The sequence below is a fragment of the Pleurodeles waltl genome, chromosome 1_1 (genome assembly GCF_031143425.1).
Source record: "Pleurodeles waltl isolate 20211129_DDA chromosome 1_1, aPleWal1.hap1.20221129, whole genome shotgun sequence".
Taxonomy (NCBI): domain Eukaryota; kingdom Metazoa; phylum Chordata; class Amphibia; order Caudata; family Salamandridae; genus Pleurodeles; species Pleurodeles waltl.
Window position 1 is genome coordinate 124,603,828 of NC_090436.1, and position 26,633 is coordinate 124,630,460.

A 26,633-nucleotide genomic window follows, 5' to 3' on the forward strand; every position below is an offset into this window, starting at 1 on the left:
GATTTTCAGTGTCTGCTTGGCAGACACTGAAAATCGCGACGGGTGCAACTGCACCCGTCGCACACCAGCAACTCCGCCGGCTCCATTCGGAGCCGGCTTCCTCGTTGCTGGTGCTTTCCCGCTGGGCGGGCGGGCGGCCTTTTGGCGGTCGCCCGCCAGCCCAGTGGGAAAGACAGAATGACCACCGTGGTCTTTTGTCCGCGGTACGGTCTTCTGGCGGTTCCCGCCAGGCGGGCGGCGACCGCCGCCCGCCAAGGTAGGAATGACCGCCTCAATGTCAGAAGGAACATTTTTGGATGAATTGTATATAGGGAAGCCGGCGGTTTCCCGCCGGCTTCCCGCTGCCCCTGTGAATCCTCCACGGCGGCGCTGCAAGCAGCGCCGCCATGGGGATTCCGACCCCCTTCCCGGTTTTCACCGCCAGAACCTGGCTGGCGGTAACGGGTGTCGTGGGGCCCCTGGGGGCCCCTGCAGTGCCCATGCCACTGGCATGGGCACTGCAGGGGCCCCCTAACAGGGCCCCACATTGATTTTCAGTGTCTGCTTGGCAGACACTGAAAATCGCGACGGGTGCAACTGCACCCGTCGCACACCAGCAACTCCGCCGGCTCCATTCGGAGCCGGCTTCCTCGTTGCTGGTGCTTTCCCGCTGGGCGGGCGGCCTTTTGGCGGTCGCCCGCCAGCCTTGTGGGAAAGACAGAATGACCGCCGTGGTCTTTTGACCGCGGTACGGTCTTCTGGCGGTTGCCGCCAGGCGGGCGGCGACTGCCGCCCGCCAAGGTAGGAATGACCGCCTCAATGTCAGAAGGAACATTTTTGGATGAATTGTATATAGGTTGTGACAAACTAGCAATTTCACACCCTGCTTCCTGGAGGAAAGGGGAAGTTTTCTTCCTGGGAGGTTTAATAATCAGAAAGTTTGGTGGGGACAAGGTGATGCAAAGATACAAATCTCCAACTCAACGGAGCCAGGAAGCATAAACATTAAATTACTGTTGACTATTGCAGCGCTACTAATATCTTTGTCATTGAGAGATGGTGAAACCTGGATTCCTGTCACAACATAGGGATAGTACATCGTACTAGGCTATTTTGGGGTGGCAAATAAGCGATTTTCGCCTTTAACGACTGCAAAATCGCGTGGTACATCTGGCCCCAGAAGTCTTTTTGCAATACATTTTCACTGACTGCATAATGACAAAGTGCATCCTTATTTTACTTTCACCTTTTTTGCATTTTTCATTTGGGCTGAGCGTCGCAGTTTTTACTGGCAGACATCAGAAGCGATAAAATGAGCAGAATAGGAAAACAGCCATCTCAGCAATGTACTGCATCACCACATCAATTACAGAGCATGGAAAGGTCAGGCGCGTGCAGCATCCTCCTGCCTTCCGAAGTCTCCCTCAGACATTCTATTTTGATATCTCATTGCCGTGACATTGATTGTAACAAGAATTGAAAAAAATACACGCACAATCCATTTCCATTACTGTTAATATCATTCCCCTGCGTTGCATCACCAATACTGTCCATACTGCTCATCATATTACTATTATCTGAGGAAAAGCAACATCAAGTGTTTGCTAAACAATTAAATCACAAGCCGAAATGAAACAGTGATCGACGCCAAGCATCACTAATGTTTTGAGCACATTTACTTAAAGACTAATTTGTCATATTATATTCAATTCAAAAGAAGCTTTATAAAATTCTAATTTTATTATTTTTGCAATCTGTATAGGTGAAGCTAGTCAAGATGTGTGGGGAATATAACCTTGCACTGCACTGTTTGTATATTGCACGATGTACTGTTTTGGAAATGCTAACATATCTCACGATCATGCGTGTCATATTAGACCCCCTCTGTTTCAGTGCTCTCTTCTCGAATCGCAGTACAGAACTTGATCAATAGGAACTGTGCGACCCCACCTGAGGCAATTTGATAAGTGATCAACCCAATGTAAAATTATTTCGTAGAGGGCGTTCCCTGAGGCACCAATTGGTGCACAGTCCAATAAGAACAAAGATCCAATATTGAAAAGGATTTGTATGCAAGGCATGCAAGAACAGTGGCAGTAAGAAAAGCTTTGAGGTCCCATATGGCAATCGTAGCAAGGATATTACGCAATTTCTCACCTGTAGTTCCCAATATGTGGTGTATATACTCACATGACCGTGTAAGAAAAGGTATGTAGTCAGTGCCATCCATGCCAAGAAGAAACAGGTTTGAGAGCTCATGAGGGCAATTGACAACAATGACCCTCACTGTCACGTAGGTACAAGTTTCAATGAGGCTCATTTTGGGGACAGATCAAAGCAGACATATTTTGCCATAGAATAACAGTTAGAAGAAGGAGATAAAGATATTGTACATCTGGAAACTAAAAGCCAGAGAGGTTGAAATAATGAGGTGGAACTGAAGATGCATTTGGGTGATGATTAAATCATTGTGTTTTTCTTCTTGTTTGTACAAAGTTTCCTGCAAGAATTGTAACCTGAATATATTTTGATTTTATTACTGTAGGAAAGGGAACTCTAGATGCTGTGGCAGACTATTTGGATGGGCATCTGTAGGAGGCTGGCCTGGCTTATAGTGGGTACCTGATGGTACTTACACCTTGTGCCAGGTCCAGTTATCCCTTATTAGTAGATTAGTAGTGTTCTAGCAGTTTAGGCTGATAGAGGTAGCTACAGCAGAGCAGCTTAGGCTGAACTAGGAGACATGCAAAGCTCCTACTATACCACTTATATCATATAGGTACTATATCATAAGAAACACAATACTCAGAGTTACCAAAAATAAAGGTACTTTATTTTAGTGACAATATGCCAAAAATATCTCAGAGGATATACTCCTGTAGGAGGTAAGTAAAATACACAAAATATACACACAAACCAAAATCAGGTAAGTAAACAGTTAGAAAAGTAGAGCAAACACTGTAGAATACAATAGGATGCAATAGGCCTATGGGCAACACAAACCATATACTAAGAAAGTGGAATGCAAACCACTTAGGGACCGCTGGCCTAGTGTAGTGTGAAGAGGGTCGCTGGGAGTGTAAGAAAACACTAAGGGTGTCCAAGATACCCCACCCCAAGACCCTGAAAAGTAGGAGTAAAGTGATACTACTTTTCCAGAAACACACTAAACTTGTGACAGGAGATTCTGCAAAGACAACAACAGACTGCAAAGCACTGAAGACGGATTCCTGGACCTGAGGGGCTATAAAGGAAGGGGACAAAGTCCAAGAGTCACGAAAGTGTCCGGGGGGCAGGAGCCGACTAAACCCCAGATGAAGGTGAAAAATAGCTTCCTCTGGATGGAAGAAGCTGAAGATTCTGCAACAACGAAAGGTGCTAGGAACTTCTCCTTTGTGCAGAAGATGTCCCACGGAGGGCTGGAGGGTGCAGAGTTGTTTCTTTGGAGAAAGACCGCAAACAAGCCTTCCTAGCTGCAAAGGTCACGGTTGAAGAAAAAGGGTGCTGCCTGGTCCCAGGAAGGACCAGGAGGTCGCCACTTGGAAGAGGAGACAAAAGAGGCCCTCATCAACCCAGAGAGCCCATGCACAGGAAGGCAGCACCTTCAAAAGTACTTTAACATGGGTTCAAGAAAACTGAGCATGGCGGTCGTCTCAACACTACAAAAGAGGGTCCCACGAAGCCGGTGGTCAACTCAGCAAGTTGAGCAATGCAGGATGGAGTGCTGTGGACCTGGGCTAGGCTGTGCACAAAGGATCCCTTGTAGAGGTACACAGAAGCCCTAGCAGCTGCAGTTCACACAATACACAGGATTACTGTCTGGAGAGGGGAGGCAAGGACTTTCCTCCTCCAAATTTGGACAGTTGGACCACTGGACAGTCTGAATCACTTGGGTCCACTGCCTGTGTTCCAGGGACACGCTCGTCAGGATGAGAGGGGTCCCAGAGTACCGGTGACACTGAAGGTTGGTGCCTGCTGGAGCAGGGGGAAGATTCCGTCGACCCACAGGAGATTCCTTCGTGGCTTCCAGTGCAGGGTGAAGGCAGACAGGCCCCAAAGCATGCACCACCAGGAAACAGTTGTGAAAGCCGGCAGGATTAGGCACTACAATGTCGCTGGTAGTCTTCTTGCTATTTTGTTGCAGTTTTGCAGGCGTCCTGGAGCACTCAGCAGTCAATCCTTGGCAGAAGTCGAACAGGGAGATGCAGAGGAACTCTGGTGAATTCTTGCAATTCGTTATCTGAGGAAAAGCCCACAGGAGCGACCGTAAATAGCCCTCAGAGGGGGATTGGCCACCTAGCCAGGTAAACACCTATCAGGATGGGTCTGTGATGTCACCTGTTGGCACTGGCCAGTCAGTGGCCTCCATTGTGCCCTCACACCTCTGGATTCAAGATGGCAGAGGTCTGGGACACACTGGAGGAGCTCTGGGCACAACCCCTGGGGTGGTGATGGACAGGGGAGTGGTCACTCCCCTTTCCTTTGCCCAGTTTCACGCCAGAGCAGGGACTGGGGGTTCCCTGAACTGGTGTAGACTGGCTTATGAAAGGAGGGCACCATCTGTGCCCTTCAAAGCATTTCCAGAGGCTGGCGGAGGCTACTCCTTCCCATCCCTTTACACTTATTTCCAAAGGGAGAGGGTGTAACACCCTTTCTCAGAGGAAATTCTTTGTTCTGCCTTCCTGGGACTGGGCTCCCCAGACCCCAGGAGGGCAGAACCCTGTCTGTGGGTTGGCAGCAGCGGTAGCTGCAGAGAAAACACCAAAGAGCTGGTTTGGCAGTACCCGGGGTCCATAGTGGAGCCCCGGGGATGCATGGGATTGGCACCCCAATACCAGATTCGGCATGGGGGGACAATTTCATGATCTTACACATGTTACGTGGCCATATTCGGAGTTACCATTGTGAAGCTACATATAGGTATTGACCTATTTGTAGTGCATGCGTGTAATGGTGTCCGCACACTCACAAAGTCCGGGGAAATTGCCCTGAACTATGTGGGGGCACCTTGGCTAGTGCCAGGGTGCCCTCACACATAGTAACTTTGCACCTAACCTTCACTAGGTGAAGGTTAGACATATAGGTGACTTGTAAGTTACTTAAGAGCAGTGTAAAATGGCTGTGAAATAACATGTGCGTTATTTCACTCAGGCTGCAGTGGCAGTCCTGTGTAAGATTTGTTTGAGCTCCCTATGGGTGGCAAAAGAAATGCTGCAGCCCATAGGGATCTCCTGGAACCCCAATACCCTGGGTATCTAGGTACCATATACTAGGAAATTACAAGGGTATTCCAGTGTGCCAATTAGAATTGCTAAAAATGGTAACTAGCCTATAGTGTCAATTTTAAAGGCAGAGAGAGCATAAGCACTGAGGTTCTGGTTAGCAGAGCCTCAGTGACAGGGAGTCACCACACAGATGCACACACTCAGGCCACAAACTATGAGCACTGGGGTCCTGGCTAGCAGGATCCCAGTGAGACAGGCAAAAACAAACTTAAATACATGTAAAAATGGGGGTAACATGCCAGGCAAGATGGTACTTTCCTACAGCATCCCCTACCCTTTTCTTCAGTCGCACTTTGGTGGTTATGCACAGCGAGACACATATTAGATGGTCACTTCTATTTTCTTTTATGGAGGGAGGGGCGTAAAACACTCTGTATTTTTACATTTCATAACTACCATGCTATAAAGATAGTTAGGTTGCTTCTTTTTCCAGGCTGCATGCCCAATGGGGTTTATTTGCACGACCCTCCTTGTGGACTTGTACAATCTGTACTTTGATTATATGCATTGTATTTCTTACTAATATGCGATTTTGGAGTTCCTATTTTTTTTTCTTTCTGCAGATTTATATTATGTATTGTATATCATGTCCTATTTGTTGGAGTGGTTTTCCTTTTGGGTGCATGCTACTTTGGGCTTTATTCACGCATAACTGACAACATTTCTTGTTGATTCTGATTGATTAACCCCTTCGCTGCCAGGCCTTTTCCCCCTCCTGTGCTGAGCCTTTTTTTGGCTATTTGGAGCAGTTTGCGCTTAGGCCCTCATAACTTTTTGTTCACATAAGCTACCCACGCCAAATTTGCGTCCTTTTTTTCCAACATCTTAGGGATTCTAGAGGTACCCAGACTTTGTGGGTTCCCCAGAAGGAGGCCAAGAAATTAGCCAAAAAACAGTGAACATTTTTTTTTTTTTTTAAATGGGAAAAATGGGCTGCAGAAGAAGGCTTGTGGTGTTTTCCCTGAAAAGGGCATCAACAAAGGGTTTGCGGTGATAAAATCACCAGCTTCCCAGCTTTCAGGAACAGGCAGACTTGAATCAGAAAACTCAATTTTTCAACACAATTTTGGCATTTTACTGGGACATACCCCATTTTTACGATTTTTTGTGCTTTCAGCCTCCTTCCAGTCAGTGACAGAAATGGGCATGAAACCAATGCTGGATCCCAGAAACCGCAACATTTTTGAAAAGTAGACAAAAATCTGAATTCAGCAAGGGGTAATTTGTGTAGATCCTACAAGGGTTTCCTACAGAAAAGAACAACTGAAAAAGAAAAATATTGAAATTGAGGTGAAAAAAACATAAATTTTACTCTACGTTTTACTCTGTAACTTTTTCCAGCAATGTCAGATTTTCGAAAGCAATATACCGTTACGTCTGCTGGACTCTTCTGGTTGCAGGGATTTATAGGGCTTAAAGGTTCATAAAGAACTCTAGGTACCCAGAGCCAATAAATGACCTGCACCCTGCAGTGGGTTTTCAATCTATGCCGGGTATGCAGCAATTCATTTGCTGAAATATAAAGAGTAAAAAATAGCTATCAAGAAAACCTTTGTTTTTCCAAAATGGGCACAAGATAAGGTGTTGCGAAGCAGTGGTTATTTGCACATCTCTGAATTCCGGGGTGCCCATACTAGCATGTGAATTACAGGGCATTTCTCAAATAGATGTCTTTTTTACACACTGTCTTCCATTTGGAAGGAAAAAATGTAGAGAAAGACAAGGGGCAATAACACTTGTTTTGCTATTCTATGTTCCCCCAAGTCTCCCGATAAAAATGATACCTCACTTGTGTGGGTAGGCCTAGGGCCCGGGACAGGATATGCCCCAAAACACAACGTGGACACATCACAGAAAACAGAGCTGTTTTTAGCAAAGTGCCTACCTGTAGATTTTGGCCTCTAGCTCAGCCGCCACCTAGGGAAACCTACCAAACCTGTGCATTTCTGAAAACTATAGACCTAGGGGAATCCAAAATGGGGTGACTTGTGAGGCTCGGACCAGGTTCTGTTACCCAGAATCCTTTGCAAACATCAAAATTTGGCTAAAAAAACACATGTTCCTCACATTTCTGTGGCAGAAAGTTCTGGAATCTGAGAGGAGCCACAAATTTCCTTCCACCCAGCGTTCCCCCACGTCGCCCGATAAAAATGATACCTCACTTGTGTGGTTAGGCCTAGCGCCCGCGACAGGAAACGCCCCAAAGCGCAACGTGGACACATCCAAATTTGTGAAGGAAAACAGAGGTGTTTTTTGCAAAGTGCCTACCTGTAGATTTTGGGTTGTAGCTCAGCCGCAACCTAGGGAAACCTACCAAACCTGTGCATTTCTGAAAACTAGAGACCTAGGGGAATCCACGATGGGGTGACTTGTGTGGCTCGGACCAGGTTCTGTTACCCAGAATCCTTTGCAAACCTCAAAATTTGGCTAAAAAAACACATGTTCCTCACATTTCTGTGGCAGAAAGTTCTGGAATCTGAGAGGAGCCACGAATTTCCTTCCACCCAGCGTTCCCCCACGTCTCCCGATAAAAATGATACCTCACTTGTGTGCGTAGGCATAGCGCCCGTGACAGGAAATGCCCCAAAGCGCAACGTGGACACATCCAAATTTGTGAAGGAAAACAGAGGTGTTTTTTGCAAAGTGCCTACCTGTAGATTTTGGCCTGTAGCTCAGCCGCCACCTAGGGAAACCTACCAAACCTGTGCATTTCTGAAAACTAGAGACCTAGGGGAATCCAAGATGAGGTGACTTGTGTGGCTCGGACCAGGTTCTGTTACCCAGAATCCTTTGCAAATCTCAAAATTTGGCTAAAAAAACACATGTTCCTCAAATTTCTGTGGCAGAAAGTTCTGGAATCTGAGAGGAGCCACAAATTTCCTTCCACCCAGCGTTCCACCACGTCTCCCGATAAAAATGATACCTCACTTGTGTGGGTAGGCCTAGCGCCCGCGACAGGAAACGCCCCAAAGCGCAACGTGGACACATCCAAATTTGTGAAGGAAAACAGAGGTGTTTTTTGCAAAGTGCCTACCTGTAGATTTTGGCCTGTAGCTCAGCCGCCACCTAGGGAAACCTGCCAAACCTGTGCATTTCTGAAAACTAGAGACCTAGGGGAATCCAAGATGGGGTGACTTGTGTGGCTCGGACCAGGTTCTGTTACCCAGAATCCTTTGCAAACCTCAAAATTTGGCTAAGAAAACACATGTTCCTCACATTTCTGTGGCAGAAAGTTCTGGAATCTCAGAGGAGCCACGAATTTCCTTCCACCCAGCGTTGCCCCACATCTCCCGATAAAAATGATACCTTACTTGTGTTCGTAGGCCTAGCGCCCGTGACAGGAAACGCCCCAAAGCGCAACGTGGACACAGCCAAATTTTTTACGGAAAACAGAGGTGTTTTTTGCAAAGTGCCTACCTGTAGATTTTGGCCTGTAGCTCAGCCGCCACCTAGGGAAACCTACCAAACCTGTGCATTTCTGAAAACTAGAGACCTAGGGGAATCCAAGATGGGGTGACTTGTGTGGCTCGGACCAGGTTCTGTTACCCAGAATCCTTTGCAAACCTCAAAATTTGGCTAAAAAAACACACGTTCCTCACTTTTTTTATGGCAGAAAGTTCTGGAATCTGAGAGGAGCCACACATTTCCTTCCACCCAGCGTTCCCCCACATCTCCCGATAAAAATGATACCTCACTTGTGTGGGTAGGCCTAGCGCCCGCGACAGGAAACGCCCCAAAGCGCAACGTGGACACATCCAAATTTGTGAAGGAAAACAGAGGTGTTTTTTGCAAAGTGCCTACCTATAGATTTTGACTTGTAGCTCAGCCGCCACCTAGGGAAACCTACCAAACCTGTGCATTTCTGAAAACTAGAGACCAAGGGGAATCCAAGATGGGGTGACTTGTGTGGCTCGGACCAGGTTCTGTTACCCAGAATCCTTTGCAAACCTCAAAATTTGGCGAAATAAACACATGTTCCTCACATTTCTGTGGCAGAAAGTTCTGGAATCTGAGAGGAGCCACAAATTTCATTCCACCCAGCGTTGCCCCACATCTCCCGATAAAAATGATACCTCACTTGTGTGCGTAGGCCTAGCGCCCGCGACAGGAAACGCCCCAAAGGGCAACGTGGACACAGCCAAATTTGTGAAGGAAAACAGAGGTGTTTTTTGCAAAGTGCCTACCTGTAGATTTTGGCTTGTAGCTCAGCCGCCACCTAGGGAAACCTACCAAACCTGTGCATTTCTGAAAACTAGAGACCTAGGGGAATCCAAGATGGGGTGACTTGTGTGGCTCGGACCAGGTTCTGTTACCCAGAATCCTTTGCAAACCTCAAAATTTGGCTTAAAAAACACATGTTCCTAACATTTCTGTGGCAGAAAGTTCTGGAATCTGAGAGGAGCCACAAATTTCCTTCCAACCAGCGTTCCCCCACGTCTCCCGATAAAAATGATACCTCACTTGTGTGGGTAGGCCTAGCGCCCGCGACAGGAAACACCCCAAAGCGCAACGTGGACACATCCAAATTTGTGAAGGAAAACAGAGGTGTTTTTTGGAAAATGCTTACCTGTAGATTTTGGCCTGTAGCTCAGCCGCCACCTAGGGAAACGTAACAAACCTGTGCATTTCTGAAAACTAGAAACCTAGGGGAATCCAAGATGGGGTGACTTATTTGGCTCGGACCAGGTTCTGTTACCCAGAATCCTTTGCAAACATCAAAATTTGGCTAAAAAAACACATGTTCCTAACATTTCTGTGGCAGAAAGTTCTGGAATCTGAGAGGAGCCACAAATTTCCTTCCACCCAGCGTTCCCCCACGTCTCCCGATAAAAATGATACCTCACTTGTGTGGGTAGGCCTAGCGCCCGCGACAGGAAACGCCCCAAAGCGCAACGTGGACACATCCAAATTTGTGAAGGAAAACAGAGGTGTTTTTTGCAAAGTGACTACCTGTAGATTTTGGCCTGTAGCTCAGCCGCCACCTAGGGAAACCTACCAAACCTGTGCATTTCTGAAAGCTAGAGACCTAGGGGAATCCAAGATGGGGTGACTTGTGTGGCTCGGACCAGGTTCTGTTACCCAGAATCCTTTGCAAACCTCCAAATTTGGCTAAAAAAACACATGTTCCTAACATTTCTGTGGCAGAAAGTTCTGGAATCTGAGAGGAGCCACAAATTTCCTTCCACCCAGCGTTCCCCCACATCTCCCGATAAAAATGATACCTCACTTGTGTGGGTAGGCCTAGCGCCCGCGACAGGAAACGCCCCAAAGCCCAACGTGGACACATCCAAATTTGTGAAGGAAAACAGAGGTGTTTTTTGCAAAGTGCCTACCTGTAGATTTTGGCCTGTAGCTCAGCCGCCACCTAGGGAAACCTACCAAACCTGTGCATTTCTGAAAACTAGAGACCTAGGGGAATCCAAGATGGGGTGACTTGTGTGGCTCGGACCAGGTTCTGTTACCCAGAATCCTTTGCAAACCTCAAAATTTGGCTGAAAAAACACATGTTCCTCACTTTTTTTATGGCAGAAAGTTCTGGAATCTGAGAGGAGCCACAAATTTATTTCTACCCAGCGTTCCCCCACGTCTCCCGATAAAAATGATACCTCACTTGTGTGGGTAGGCCTAGCGCCCGCGACAGGAAACGCCCCAAAGCGCAACGTGGACACATCCAAATTTGTGAAGGAAAACAGAGGTGTTTTTTGCAAAGTGCCTACCTGTAGATTTTGGCTTGTAGCTCAGCCGCCACCTAGGGAAACCTACCAAACCTGTGCATTTCTGAAAACTAGAGACCAAGAGGAATCCAAGATGGGGTGACTTGTGTGGCTCGGACCAGGTTCTGTTACCCAGAATCCTTTGCAAACCTCAAAATTTGTCCAAAAAAACACATGTTCCTCACATTTCTGTGGCAGAAAGTTCTGGAATCTGAGAGGAGCCACGAATTACCTTCCACCCAGTGTTGCCCCACATCTCCCGATAAAAATGATACCTTACTTGTGTGCGTAGGCCTAGCGCCCGTGACAGGAAACGCCCCAAAGCGCAACGTGGACACAGCCAAATTTTTGAAGGAAAACAGAGGTGTTTTTTGCAAAGTGCCTACCTGTAGATTTTGGCCTGTAGCTCAGCCGCCACCTAGGGAAACCTACCAAACCTGTGCATTTCTGAAAACTAGAGACCTAGGGGTATCCAAGATGGGGTGACTTGTGTGGCTCGGACCAGGTTCTGTTACCCAGAATCCTTTGCAAACCTCAAAATTTGGCTAAAAAAACACATGTTCCTCACTTTTTTTATGGCAGAAAGTTCTGGAATCTGAGAGGAGCCACAAATTTCCTTCCACCCAGCGTTCCCCCACGTCTCCCGATAAAAATGATACCTCACTTGTGTGGGTAGGCCTAGCGCCCGCGACAGGAAACGCCCCAAAGCGCAACGTGGACACATCCAAATTTGTGAAGGAAAACAGAGGTGTTTTTTGCAAAGTGCCTACCTATAGATTTTGACTTGTAGCTCAGCCGCCACCTAGGGAAACCTACCAAACCTGTGCATTTCTGAAAACTAGAGACCAAGGGGAATCCAAGATGGGGTGACTTGTGTGGCTCGGACCAGGTTCTGTTACCCAGAATCCTTTGCAAACCTCAAAATTTGGCGAAATAAACACATGTTCCTCACATTTCTGTGGCAGAAAGTTCTGGAATCTGAGAGGAGCCACAAATTTCATTCCACCCAGCGTTGCCCCACATCTCCCGATAAAAATGATACCTCACTTGTGTGCGTAGGCCTAGCGCCCGCGACAGGAAACGCCCCAAAGGGCAACGTGGACACAGCCAAATTTGTGAAGGAAAACAGAGGTGTTTTTTGCAAAGTGCCTACCTGTAGATTTTGGCTTGTAGCTCAGCCGCCACCTAGGGAAACCTACCAAACCTGTGCATTTCTGAAAACTAGAGACCTAGGGGAATCCAAGATGGGGTGACTTGTGTGGCTCGGACCAGGTTCTGTTACCCAGAATCCTTTGCAAACCTCAAAATTTGGCTTAAAAAACACATGTTCCTAACATTTCTGTGGCAGAAAGTTCTGGAATCTGAGAGGAGCCACAAATTTCCTTCCAACCAGCGTTCCCCCACGTCTCCCGATAAAAATGATACCTCACTTGTGTGGGTAGGCCTAGCGCCCGCGACAGGAAACACCCCAAAGCGCAACGTGGACACATCCAAATTTGTGAAGGAAAACAGAGGTGTTTTTTGGAAAATGCTTACCTGTAGATTTTGGCCTGTAGCTCAGCCGCCACCTAGGGAAACGTAACAAACCTGTGCATTTCTGAAAACTAGAAACCTAGGGGAATCCAAGTTGGGGTGACTTGTTTGGCTCGGACCAGGTTCTGTTACCCAGAATCCTTTGCAAACATCAAAATTTGGCTAAAAAAACACATGTTCCTAACATTTCTGTGGCAGAAAGTTCTGGAATCTGAGAGGAGCCACAAATTTCCTTCCACCCAGCGTTCCCCCACGTCTCCCGATAAAAATGATACCTCACTTGTGTGGGTAGGCCTAGCGCCCGCGACAGGAAACGCCCCAAAGCGCAACGTGGACACATCCAAATTTGTGAAGGAAAACAGAGGTGTTTTTTGCAAAGTGACTACCTGTAGATTTTGGCCTGTAGCTCAGCCGCCACCTAGGGAAACCTACCAAACCTGTGCATTTCTGAAAGCTAGAGACCTAGGGGAATCCAAGATGGGGTGACTTGTGTGGCTCGGACCAGGTTCTGTTACCCAGAATCCTTTGCAAACCTCCAAATTTGGCTAAAAAAACACATGTTCCTCACATTTCTGTGGCAGAAAGTTCTGGAATCTGAGAGGAGCCACAAATTTCCTTCCACCCAGCGTTCCCCCACATCTCCCGATAAAAATGATACCTCACTTGTGTGGGTAGGCCTAGCGCCCGCGACAGGAAACGCCCCAAAGCCCAACGTGGACACATCCAAATTTGTGAAGGAAAACAGAGGTGTTTTTTGCAAAGTGCCTACCTGTAGATTTTGGCCTGTAGCTCAGCCGCCACCTAGGGAAACCTACCAAACCTGTGCATTTCTGAAAACTAGAGACCTAGGGGAATCCAAGATGGGGTGACTTGTGTGGCTCGGACCAGGTTCTGTTACCCAGAATCCTTTGCAAACCTCAAAATTTGGCTGAAAAAACACATGTTCCTCACTTTTTTTATGGCAGAAAGTTCTGGAATCTGAGAGGAGCCACAAATTTATTTCTACCCAGCGTTCCCCCACGTCTCCCGATAAAAATGATACCTCACTTGTGTGGGTAGGCCTAGCGCCCGCGACAGGAAACGCCCCAAAGCGCAACGTGGACACATCCAAATTTGTGAAGGAAAACAGAGGTGTTTTTTGCAAAGTGCCTACCTGTAGATTTTGGCTTGTAGCTCAGCCGCCACCTAGGGAAACCTACCAAACCTGTGCATTTCTGAAAACTAGAGACCAAGGGGAATCCAAGATGGGGTGACTTGTGTGGCTCGGACCAGGTTCTGTTACCCAGAATCCTTTGCAAACCTCAAAATTTGTCAAAAAAAACACATGTTCCTCACATTTCTGTGGCAGAAACTTCTGGAATCTGAGAGGAGCCACAAATTTCCTTCCACCCAGTGTTGCCCCACATCTCCCGATAAAAATGATACCTTACTTGTGTGCGTAGGCCTAGCGCCCGTGACAGGAAACGCCCCAAAGCGCAACGTGGACACAGCCAAATTTTTGAAGGAAAACAGAGGTGTTTTTTGCAAAGTGCCTACCTGTAGATTTTGGCCTGTAGCTCAGCCGCCACCTAGGGAAACCTACCAAACCTGTGCATTTCTGAAAACTAGAGACCTAGGGGTATCCAAGATGGGGTGACTTGTGTGGCTCGGACCAGGTTCTGTTACCCAGAATCCTTTGCAAACCTCAAAATTTGGCTAAAAAAACACATGTTCCTCACTTTTTTTATGGCAGAAAGTTCTGGAATCTGAGAGGAGCCACAAATTTCCTTCCACCCAGCGTTCCCCCACGTCTCCCGATAAAAATGATACCTCACTTGTGTGGGTAGGCCTAGCGCCCGCGACAGGAAACGGCCCAAAGCACAACGTGGACACATCCAAATTTGTGAAGGAAAACAGAGGTGTTTTTTGCAAAGTGCCTACCTGTAGATTTTGGATTGTAGCTCAGCCGCCACCTAGGGAAACCTACCAAACCTGTGCATTTCTGAAAACTAGAGACCAAGGGGAATCCAAGATGGGGTGACTTGTGTGGCTCGGACCAGGTTCTGTTACCCAGAATCCTTTGCAAACCTCAAAATTTGGCGAAAAAAACACATGTTCCTCACATTTCTGTGGCAGAAAGTTCTGGAATCTGAGAGGAGCCACGAATTACCTTCCGCCCAGCGTTGCCCCACATCTCCCGATAAAAATGATACCTCACTTGTGTGCGTAGGCCTAGCGCCCGTGACAGGAAATGCCCCAAAGCGCAACGTGGACACAGCCAAATTTTTGAAGGAAAACAGAGGTGTTTTTTGCAAAGTGCCTACCTGTAGATTTTGGCCTGTAGCTCAGCCGCCACCTAGGGAAATCTACCAAACCTGTGCATTTCTGAAAACTAGAGACCTAGGGGAATCCAAGATGGGGTGACTTGTGTGGCTCGGACCAGTTTCTGTTACCCAGAATCCTTTGCAAACCTCAAAATTTGGCTTAAAAAACACATGTTCCTAACATTTCTGTCGCAGAAAGTTCTGGAATCTGAGAGGAGCCACAAATTTCCTTCCACCCAGCGTTCCCCCACGTCTCCCGATAAAAATGATACCTCACTTGTGTGGGTAGGCCTAGCGCCCGGGACAGGAAACGCCCCAAAGCGCAACGTGGACACATCCAAATTTGTGAAGGAAAACAGAGGTGTTTTTTGCAAAGTGACTACCTGTAGATTTTGGCCTGTAGCTCAGCCGCCACCTAGGGAAACCTACCAAACCTGTGCATTTCTGAAAGCTAGAGACCTAGGGGAATCCAAGATGAGGTGACTTGTGTGGCTCGGACCAGGTTCTGTTACCCAGAATCCTTTGCAAACCTCAAAATTTGGCTAAAAAAACACATGTTCCTAACATTTCTGTGGCAGAAAGTTCTGGAATCTGAGAGGAGCCACAAATTTCCTTCCACCCAGCGTTCCCCCACATCTCCCGATAAAAATGATACCTCACTTGTGTGGGTAGGCCTAGCGCCCGCGACAGGAAACGCCCCAAAGCCCAACGTGGACACATCCAAATTTGTGAAGGAAAACAGAGGTGTTTTTTGCAAAGTGCCTACCTGTAGATTTTGGCCTGTAGCTCAGCCGCCACCTAGGGAAACCTACCAAACCTGTGCATTTCTGAAAACTAGAGACCTAGGGGAATCCAAGATGGGGTGACTTGTGTGGCTCGGACCAGGTTCTGTTACCCAGAATCCTTTGCAAACCTCAAAATTTGGCTGAAAAAACACATGTTCCTCACTTTTTTTATGGCAGAAAGTTCTGGAATCTGAGAGGAGCCACAAATTTATTTCCACCCAGCGTTCCCCCACGTCTCCCGATAAAAATGATACCTCACTTGTGTGGGTAGGCCTAGCGCCCGCGACAGGAAACGCCCCAAAGCGCAACGTGGACACATCCAAATTTGTGAAGGAAAACAGAGGTGTTTTTTGCAAAGTGCCTACCTGTAGATTTTGGCTTGTAGCTCAGCCGCCACCTAGGGAAACCTACCAAACCTGAGCATTTCTGAAAACTAGAGACCAAGGGGAATCCAAGATGGGGTGACTTGTGTGGCTCGGACCAGGTTCTGTTACCCAGAATCCTTTGCAAACCTCAAAATTTGTCAAAAAAAACACATGTTCCTCACATTTCTGTGGCAGAAAGTTCTGGAATCTGAGAGGAGCCACGAATTACCTTCCACCCAGCGTTGCCCCACATCTCCCGATAAAAATGATACCTTACTTGTGTGCGTAGGCCTAGCGCCCGTGACAGGAAACGCCCCAAAGCGCAACGTGGACACAGCCAAATTTTTGAAGGAAAACAGAGGTGTTTTTTGCAAAGTGCCTACCTGTAGATTTTGGCCTGTAGCTCAGCCGCCACCTAGGGAAACCTACCAAACCTGTGCATTTCTGAAAACTAGAGACCTAGGGGAATCCAAGATGGGGTGACTTGTGTGGATCGGACCAGGTTCTGTTACCCAGAATCCTTTGCAAACCTCAAAATTTGGCTAAAAAAACACATGTTCCTCAATTTTTTTATGGCAGAAAGTTCTGGAATCTGAGAGGAGCCACAAATTTCCCTCCACCCAGCGTTCCCCCACGTCTCCCGATAAAAATGATACCTCACTTGTGTGAGTAGGCCTAGCGCCCGCGACAGGAAACGCCCCAAAGCACAACGTGGACACATCCAAATTTGTGAAGGAAAACAGAGGTGTTTTTTGCAAAGTGCCTACCTGTAGATTTTGGATTGTAGCTCAGCCACCACCTAGGGAAACCTACCAAACCTGTGCATTTCTGAAAACTAGAGACCAAGGGGAATCCAAGATGGGGTGACTTGTGTGGCTCGGACCAGGTTCTGTTACCCAGAATCCTTTGCAAACCTCAAAATTTGGCGAAAAAAACACATGTTCCTCACATTTCTGTGGCAGAAAGTTCTGGAATCTGAGAGGAGCCACGAATTACCTTCCACCCAGCGTTGCCCCACATCTCCCGATAAAAATGATACCTCACTTGTGTGCGTAGGCCTAGCGCCCGTGACAGGAAATGCCCCAAAGCGCAACGTGGACACAGCCAAATTTTTGAAGGAAAACAGAGGTGTTTTTTGCAAAGTGCCTACCTGTAGATTTTGGCCTGTAGCTCAGCCGCCACCTAGGGAAACCTACCAAACCTGTGCATTTCTGAAAACTAGAGACCTAGGGGAATCCAAGATGGGGTGATTTGTGTGGCTCGGACCAGGTTCTGTTACCCAGAATCCTTTGCAAACCTCTAAATTTGGCGAAAAAAACACATGTTCCTCACATTTCTGTGGCAGAAAGTTCTGGAATCTGAGAGGAGCCACGAATTACCTTCCACCCAGCGTTGCCCCACATCTCCCGATAAAAATGATACCTCACTTGTGTGCGTAGGCCTAGCGCCCGTGACAGGAAATGCCCCAAAGCGCAACGTGGACACAGCCAAATTTTTGAAGGAAAACAGAGGTGTTTTTTGCAAAGTGCCTACCTGTAGATTTTGGCCTGTAGCTCAGCCGCCACCTAGGGAAACCTACCAAACCTGTGCATTTCTGAAAACTAGAGACCTAGGGGAATCCAAGATGGGGTGACTTGTGTGGCTCGGACCAGTTTCTGTTACCCAGAATCCTTTGCAAACCTCAAAATTTGGCTTAAAAAACACATGTTCCTAACATTTCTGTGGCAGAAAGTTCTGGAATCTGAGAGGAGCCACAAATTTCCTTCCACCCAGCGTTCCCCCACGTCTCCCGATAAAAATGATACCTCACTTGTGTGGGTAGGCCTAGCGCCCGCGACAGGAAACGCCCCAAAGCGCAACGTGGACACATCCAAATTTGTGAAGGAAAACAGAGGTGTTTTTTGCAAAGTGACTACCTGTAGATTTTGGCCTGTAGCTCAGCCGCCACCTAGGGAAACCTACCAAACCTGTGCATTTCTGAAAACTAGAGACCTAGGGGAATCCAAGATGGGGTGACTTGTGTGGCTCGGACCAGGTTCTGTTACCCAGAATCCTTTGCAAACCTCAAAATTTGGATAAAAAAACACATGTTCCTAACATTTCTGTGGCAGAAAGTTCTGGAATCTGAGAGGAGCCACAAATTTCCTTCCACCCAGCGTTCCCCCACATCTCCCGATAAAAATGATACCTCACTTGTGTGGGTAGGCCTAGCGCCCGCGACAGGAAACGCCCCAAAGCCCAACGTGGACACATCCAAATTTGTGAAGGAAAACAGAGGTGTTTTTTGCAAAGTGCCTACCTGTAGATTTTGGCCTGTAGCTCAGCCGCCACCTAGGGAAACCTACCAAACCTGTGCATTTCTGAAAACTAGAGACCTAGGGGAATCCAAGATGGGGTGACTTGTGTGGCTCGGACCAGGTTCTGTTACCCAGAATCCTTTGCAAACCTCAAAATTTGGCTGAAAAAACACATGTTCCTCACTTTTTTTATGGCAGAAAGTTCTGGAATCTGAGAGGAGCCACAAATTTATTTCCACCCAGCGTTCCCCCACGTCTCCCGATAAAAATGATACCTCACTTGTGTGGGTAGGCCTAGCGCCCGCGACAGGAAACGCCCCAAAGCGCAACGTGGACACATCCAAATTTGTGAAGGAAAACAGAGGTGTTTTTTGCAAAGTGCCTACCTGTAGATTTTGGCTTGTAGCTCAGCCGCCACCTAGGGAAACCTACCAAACCTGTGCATTTCTGAAAACTAGAGACCAAGGGGAATCCAAGATGGGGTGACTTGTGTGGCTCGGACCAGGTTCTGTTACCCAGAATCCTTTGCAAACCTCAAAATTTGTCAAAAAAAACACATGTTCCTCACATTTCTGTGGCAGAAAGTTCTGGAATCTGAGAGGAGCCACGAATTACCTTCCACCCAGCGTTGCCCCACATCTCCCGATAAAAATGATACCTTACTTGTGTGCGTAGGCCTAGCGCCCGTGACAGGAAACGCCCCAACGCGCAACGTGGACACAGCCAAATTTTTGAAGGAAAACAGAGGTGTTTTTTGCAAAGTGCCTACCTGTAGATTTTGGCCTGTAGCTCAGCCGCCACCTAGGGAAACCTACCAAACCTGTGCATTTCTGAAAACTAGAGACCTAGGGGAATCCAAGATGGGGTGACTTGTGTGGATCGGACCAGGTTCTGTTACCCAGAATCCTTTGCAAACCTCAAAATTTGGCTAAAAAAACACATGTTCCTCAATTTTTTTATGGCAGAAAGTTCTGGAATCTGAGAGGAGCCACAAATTTCCCTCCACCCAGCGTTCCACCACGTCTCCCGATAAAAATGATACCTCACTTGTGTGAGTAGGCCTAGCGCCCGCGACAGGAAACGCCCCAAAGCACAACGTGGACACATCCAAATTTGTGAAGGAAAACAGAGGTGTTTTTTGCAAAGTGCCTACCTGTAGATTTTGGATTGTAGCTCCGCCACCACCTAGGGAAACCTACCAAACCTGTGCATTTCTGAAAACTAGAGACCAAGGGGAATCCAAGATGGGGTGACTTGTGTGGCTCGGACCAGGTTCTGTTACCCAGAATCCTTTGCAAACCTCAAAATTTGGCGAAAAAAACACATGTTCCTCACATTTCTGTGGCAGAAAGTTCTGGAATCTGAGAGGAGCCACGAATTACCTTCCACCCAGCGTTGCCCCACATCTCCCGATAAAAATGATACCTCACTTGTGTGCGTAGGCCTAGCGCCCGTGACAGGAAATGCCCCAAAGCGCAACGTGGACACAGCCAAATTTTTGAAGGAAAACAGAGGTGTTTTTTGCAAAGTGCCTACCTGTAGATTTTGGCCTGTAGCTCAGCCGCCACCTAGGGAAACCTACCAAACCTGTGCATTTCTGAAAACTAGAGACCTAGGGGAATCCAAGATGGGGTGACTTGTGTGGCTCGGACCAGGTTCTGTTACCCAGAATCCTTTGCAAACCTCAAAATTTGGCGAAAAAAACACATGTTCCTCACATTTCTGTGGCAGAAAGTTCTGGAATCTGAGAGGAGCCACGAATTACCTTCCACCCAGCGTTGCCCCACATCTCCCGATAAAAATGATACCTCACTTGTGTGCGTAGGCCTAGCGCCCGTGACAGGAAATGCCCCAAAGCGCAACGTGGACACAGCCAAATTTTTGAAGGAAAACAGAGGTGTTTTTTGCAAAGTGCCTACCTGTAGATTTTGGCCTGTAGCTCAGCCGCCACCTAGGGAAACCTACCAAACCTGTGCATTTCTGAAAACTAGGGACCTAGGGGAATCCAAGATGGGGTGACTTGTGTGGCTCGGACCAGTTTCTGTTACCCAGAATCCTTTGTAAACCTCAAAATTTGGCTTAAAAAACACATGTTCCTAACATTTCTGTGGCAGAAAGTTCTGGAATCTGAGAGGAGCCACAAATTTCCTTCCACCCAGCGTTCCCCCACGTCTCCCGATAAAAATGATACCTCACTTGTGTGGGTAGGCCTAGCGCCCGCGACAGGAAACGCCCCAAAGCGCAACGTGGACACATCCAAATTTGTGAAGGAAAACAGAGGTGTTTTTTGCAAAGTGACTACCTGTAGATTTTGGCCTGTAGCTCAGCCGCCACCTAGGGAAACCTACCAAACCTGTGCATTTCTGAAAGCTAGAGACCTAGGGGAATCCAAGATGGGGTGACTTGTGTGGCTCGGACCAGGTTCTGTTACCCAGAATCCTTTGCAAACATCAAAATTTGGCTAAAAAAACACATGCTCCTAACATTTCTGTGGCAGAAAGTTCTGGAATCTGAGAGGAGCCACAAATTTCCTTCCACCCAGCGTTCCCCCACGTCTCCCGATAAAAATGATACCTCACTTGTGTGGGTAGGCCTAGCGCCCGCGACAGGAAACGCCCCAAAGCGCAACGTGGACACATCCAAATTTGTGAAGGAAAACAGAGGTGTTTTTTGCAAAGTGACTACCTGTAGATTTTGGCCTGTAGCTCAGCCGCCACCTAGGGAAACCTACCAAACCTGTGCATTTCTGAAAGCTAGAGACCTAGGGGAATCCAAGATGAGGTGACTTGTGTGGCTCGGACCAGGTTCTGTTACCCAGAATCCTTTGCAAACCTCAAAATTTGGCTAAAAAAACACATGTTCCTAACATTTCTGTGGCAGAAAGTTCTGGAATCTGAGAGGAGCCACAAATTTCCTTCCACCCAGCGTTCCCCCACATCTCCCGATAAAAATGATACCTCACTTGTGTGGGTAGGCCTAGCGCCCGCGACAGGAAACGCCCCAAAGCCCAACGTGGACACATCCAAATTTGTGAAGGAAAACAGAGGTGTTTTTTGCAAAGTGCCTACCTGTAGATTTTGGCCTGTAGCTCAGCCGCCACCTAGGGAAACCTACCAAACCTGTGCATTTCTGAAAACTAGAGACCTAGGGGAATCCAAGATGGGGTGACTTGTGTGGCTCGGACCAGGTTCTGTTACCCAGAATCCTTTGCAAACCTCAAAATTTGGCTGAAAAAACACATGTTCCTCACTTTTTTTATGGCAGAAAGTTCTGGAATCTGAGAGGAGCCACAAATTTATTTCCACCCAGCGTTCCCCCACGTCTCCCGATAAAAATGATACCTCACTTGTGTGGGTAGGCCTAGCGCCTGCGACAGGAAACGCCCCAAAGCGCAACGTGGACACATCCAAATTTGTGAAGGAAAACAGAGGTGTTTTTTGCAAAGTGCCTACCTGTAGATTTTGGCTTGTAGCTCAGCCGCCACCTAGGGAAACCTACCAAACCTGTGCATTTCTGAAAACTAGAGACCAAGGGGAATCCAAGATGGGGTGACTTGTGTGGCTCGGACCAGGTTCTGTTACCCAGAATCCTTTGCAAACCTCAAAATTTGTCAAAAAAAACACATGTTCCTCACATTTCTGTGGCAGAAAGTTCTGGAATCTGAGAGGAGCCACGAATTACCTTCCACCCAGCGTTGCCCCACATCTCCCGATAAAAATGATACCTTACTTGTGTGCGTAGGCCTAGCGCCCGTGACAGGAAACGCCCCAAAGCGCAACGTGGACACAGCCAAATTTTTGAAGGAAAACAGAGGTGTTTTTTGCAAAGTGCCTACCTGTAGATTTTGGCCTGTAGCTCAGCCGCCACCTAGGGAAACCTACCAAACCTGTGCATTTCTGAAAACTAGAGACCTAGGGGAATCCAAGATGGGGTGACTTGTGTGGATCGGACCAGGTTCTGTTACCCAGAATCCTTTGCAAACCTCAAAATTTGGCTAAAAAAACACATGTTCCTCAATTTTTTTATGGCAGAAAGTTCTGGAATCTGAGAGGAGCCACAAATTTCCCTCCACCCAGCGTTCCCCCACGTCTCCCGATAAAAATGATACCTCACTTGTGTGAGTAGGCCTAGCGCCCGCGACAGGAAACGCCCCAAAGCACAACGTGGACACATCCAAATTTGTGAAGGAAAACAGAGGTGTTTTTTGCAAACTGCCTACCTGTAGATTTTGGATTGTAGCTCAGCCACCACCTAGGGAAACCTACCAAACCTGTGCATTTCTGAAAACTAGAGACCAAGGGGAATCCAAGATGGGGTGACTTGTGTGGCTCGGACCAGGTTCTGTTACCCAGAATCCTTTGCAAACCTCAAAATTTGGCGAAAAAAACACATGTTCCTCACATTTCTGTGGCAGAAAGTTCTGGAATCTGAGAGGAGCCACGAATTACCTTCCACCCAGCGTTGCCCCACATCTCCCGATAAAAATGATACCTCACTTGTGTGCGTAGGCCTAGCGCCCGTGACAGGAAATGCCCCAAAGCGCAACGTGGACACAGCCAAATTTTTGAAGGAAAACAGAGGTGTTTTTTGCAAAGTGCCTACCTGTAGATTTTGGCCTGTAGCTCAGCCGCCACCTAGGGAAACCTACCAAACCTGTGCATTTCTGAAAACTAGAGACCTAGGGGAATCCAAGATGGGGTGACTTGTGTGGCTCGGACCAGTTTCTGTTACCCAGAATCCTTTGCAAACCTCAAAATTTGGCTTAAAAAACACATGTTCCTGACATTTCTGTGGCAGAAAGTTCTGGAATCTGAGAGGAGCCACAAATTTCCTTCCACTCAGCGTTCCCCCACGTCTCCCGATAAAAATGATACCTCACTTGTGTGGGTAGGCCTAGCGCCCGCGACAGGAAACGCCCCAAAGCGCAACGTGGACACATCCAAATTTGTGAAGGAAAACAGAGGTGTTTTTTGCAAAGTGACTACCTGTAGATTTTGGCCTGTAGCTCAGCCGCCACCTAGGGAAACCTACCAAACCTGTGCATTTCTGAAAGCTAGAGACCTAGGGGAATCCAAGATGGGGTGACTTGTGTGGCTCGGACCAGGTTCTGTTACCCAGAATCCTTTGCAAACATCAAAATTTGGCTAAAAAAACACATGCTCCTAACATTTCTGTGCAGAAAGTTCTGGAATCTGAGAGGAGCCACAAATTTCCTTCCACCCAGCGTTCCCCCACGTCTCCCGATAAAAATGATACCTCACTTGTGTGGGTAGGCCTAGCGCCCGCGACAGGAAACGCCCCAAAGCGCAACGTGGACACATCCAAATTTGTGAAGGAAAACAGAGGTGTTTTTTGCAAAGTGACTACCTGTAGATTTTGGCCTGTAGCTCAGCCGCCACCTAGGGAAACCTACCAAACCTGTGCATTTCTGAAAACTAGAGACCTAGGGGAATCCAAGATGGGGTGACTTGTGTGGCTCGGACCAGGTTCTGTTACCCAGAATCCTTTGCAAACCTCAAAATTTGGATAAAAAAACACATGTTCCTAACATTTCTGTGGCAGAAAGTTCTGGAATCTGAGAGGAGCCACAAATTTCCTTCCACCCAGCGTTCCCCCACATCTCCCGATAAAAATGATACCTCACTTGTGTGGGTAGGCCTAGCGCCCGCGACAGGAAACGCCCCAAAGCCCAACGTGGACACATCCAAATTTGTGAAGGAAAACAGAGGTGTTTTTTGCAAAGTGCCTACCTGTAGATTTTGGCCTGTAGCTCAGCCGCCACCTAGGGAAACCTACCAAACCTGTGCATTTCTGAAAACTAGAGACCTAGGGGAATCCAAGATGGGGTGACTTGTGTGGCTCGGACCAGGTTCTGTTACCCAGAATCCTTTGCAAACCTCAAAATTTGGCTGAAAAAACACATGTTCCTCACTTTTTTTATGGCAGAAAGTTCTGGAATCTGAGAGGAGCCACAAATTTATTTCCACCCAGCGTTCCCCCACGTCTCCCGATAAAAATGATACCTCACTTGTGTGGGTAGGCCTAGCGCCCGCGACAGGAAACGCCCCAAAGCGCAACGTGGACACATCCAAATTTGTGAAGGAAAACAGAGGTGTTTTTTGCAAAGTGCCTACCTGTAGATTTTGGCTTGTAGCTCAGCCGCCACCTAGGGAAACCTACCAAACCTGTGCATTTCTGAAAACTAGAGACCAAGGGGAATCCAAGATGGGGTGACTTGTGTGGCTCGGACCAGGTTCTGTTACCCAGAATCCTTTGCAAACCTCAAAATTTGTCAAAAAAAACACATGTTCCTCACATTTCTGTGGCAGAAAGTTCTGGAATCTGAGAGGAGCCACGAATTACCTTCCACCCAGCGTTGCCCCACATCTCCCGATAAAAATGATACCTTACTTGTGTGCGTAGGCCTAGCGCCCGTGACAGGAAACGCCCCAACGCGCAACGTGGACACAGCCAAATTTTTGAAGGAAAACAGAGGTGTTTTTTGCAAAGTGCCTACCTGTAGATTTTGGCCTGTAGCTCAGCCGCCACCTAGGGAAACCTACCAAACCTGTGCATTTCTGAAAACTAGAGACCTAGGGGAATCCAAGATGGGGTGACTTGTGTGGATCGGACCAGGTTCTGTTACCCAGAATCCTTTGCAAACCTCAAAATTTGGCTAAAAAAACACATGTTCCTCAATTTTTTTATGGCAGAAAGTTCTGGAATCTGAGAGGAGCCACAAATTTCCCTCCACCCAGCGTTCCACCACGTCTCCCGATAAAAATGATACCTCACTTGTGTGAGTAGGCCTAGCGCCCGCGACAGGAAACGCCCCAAAGCACAACGTGGACACATCCAAATTTGTGAAGGAAAACAGAGGTGTTTTTTGCAAAGTGCCTACCTGTAGATTTTGGATTGTAGCTCCGCCACCACCTAGGGAAACCTACCAAACCTGTGCATTTCTGAAAACTAGAGACCAAGGGGAATCCAAGATGGGGTGACTTGTGTGGCTCGGACCAGGTTCTGTTACCCAGAATCCTTTGCAAACCTCAAAATTTGGCGAAAAAAACACATGTTCCTCACATTTCTGTGGCAGAAAGTTCTGGAATCTGAGAGGAGCCACGAATTACCTTCCACCCAGCGTTGCCCCACATCTCCCGATAAAAATGATACCTCACTTGTGTGCGTAGGCCTAGCGCCCGTGACAGGAAATGCCCCAAAGCGCAACGTGGACACAGCCAAATTTTTGAAGGAAAACAGAGGTGTTTTTTGCAAAGTGCCTACCTGTAGATTTTGGCCTGTAGCTCAGCCGCCACCTAGGGAAACCTACCAAACCTGTGCATTTCTGAAAACTAGAGACCTAGGGGAATCCAAGATGGGGTGACTTGTGTGGCTCGGACCAGGTTCTGTTACCCAGAATCCTTTGCAAACCTCAAAATTTGGCGAAAAAAACACATGTTCCTCACATTTCTGTGGCAGAAAGTTCTGGAATCTGAGAGGAGCCACGAATTACCTTCCACCCAGCGTTGCCCCACATCTCCCGATAAAAATGATACCTCACTTGTGTGCGTAGGCCTAGCGCCCGTGACAGGAAATGCCCCAAAGCGCAACGTGGACACAGCCAAATTTTTGAAGGAAAACAGAGGTGTTTTTTGCAAAGTGCCTACCTGTAGATTTTGGCCTGTAGCTCAGCCGCCACCTAGGGAAACCTACCAAACCTGTGCATTTCTGAAAACTAGGGACCTAGGGGAATCCAAGATGGGGTGACTTGTGTGGCTCGGACCAGTTTCTGTTACCCAGAATCCTTTGTAAACCTCAAAATTTGGCTTAAAAAACACATGTTCCTAACATTTCTGTGGCAGAAAGTTCTGGAATCTGAGAGGAGCCACAAATTTCCTTCCACCCAGCGTTCCCCCACGTCTCCCGATAAAAATGATACCTCACTTGTGTGGGTAGGCCTAGCGCCCGCGACAGGAAACGCCCCAAAGCGCAACGTGGACACATCCAAATTTGTGAAGGAAAACAGAGGTGTTTTTTGCAAAGTGACTACCTGTAGATTTTGGCCTGTAGCTCAGCCGCCACCTAGGGAAACCTACCAAACCTGTGCATTTCTGAAAGCTAGAGACCTAGGGGAATCCAAGATGGGGTGACTTGTGTGGCTCGGACCAGGTTCTGTTACCCAGAATCCTTTGCAAACATCAAAATTTGGCTAAAAAAACACATGCTCCTAACATTTCTGTGGCAGAAAGTTCTGGAATCTGAGAGGAGCCACAAATTTCCTTCCACCCAGCGTTCCCCCACGTCTCCCGATAAAAATGATACCTCACTTGTGTGGGTAGGCCTAGCGCCCGCGACAGGAAACGCCCCAAAGC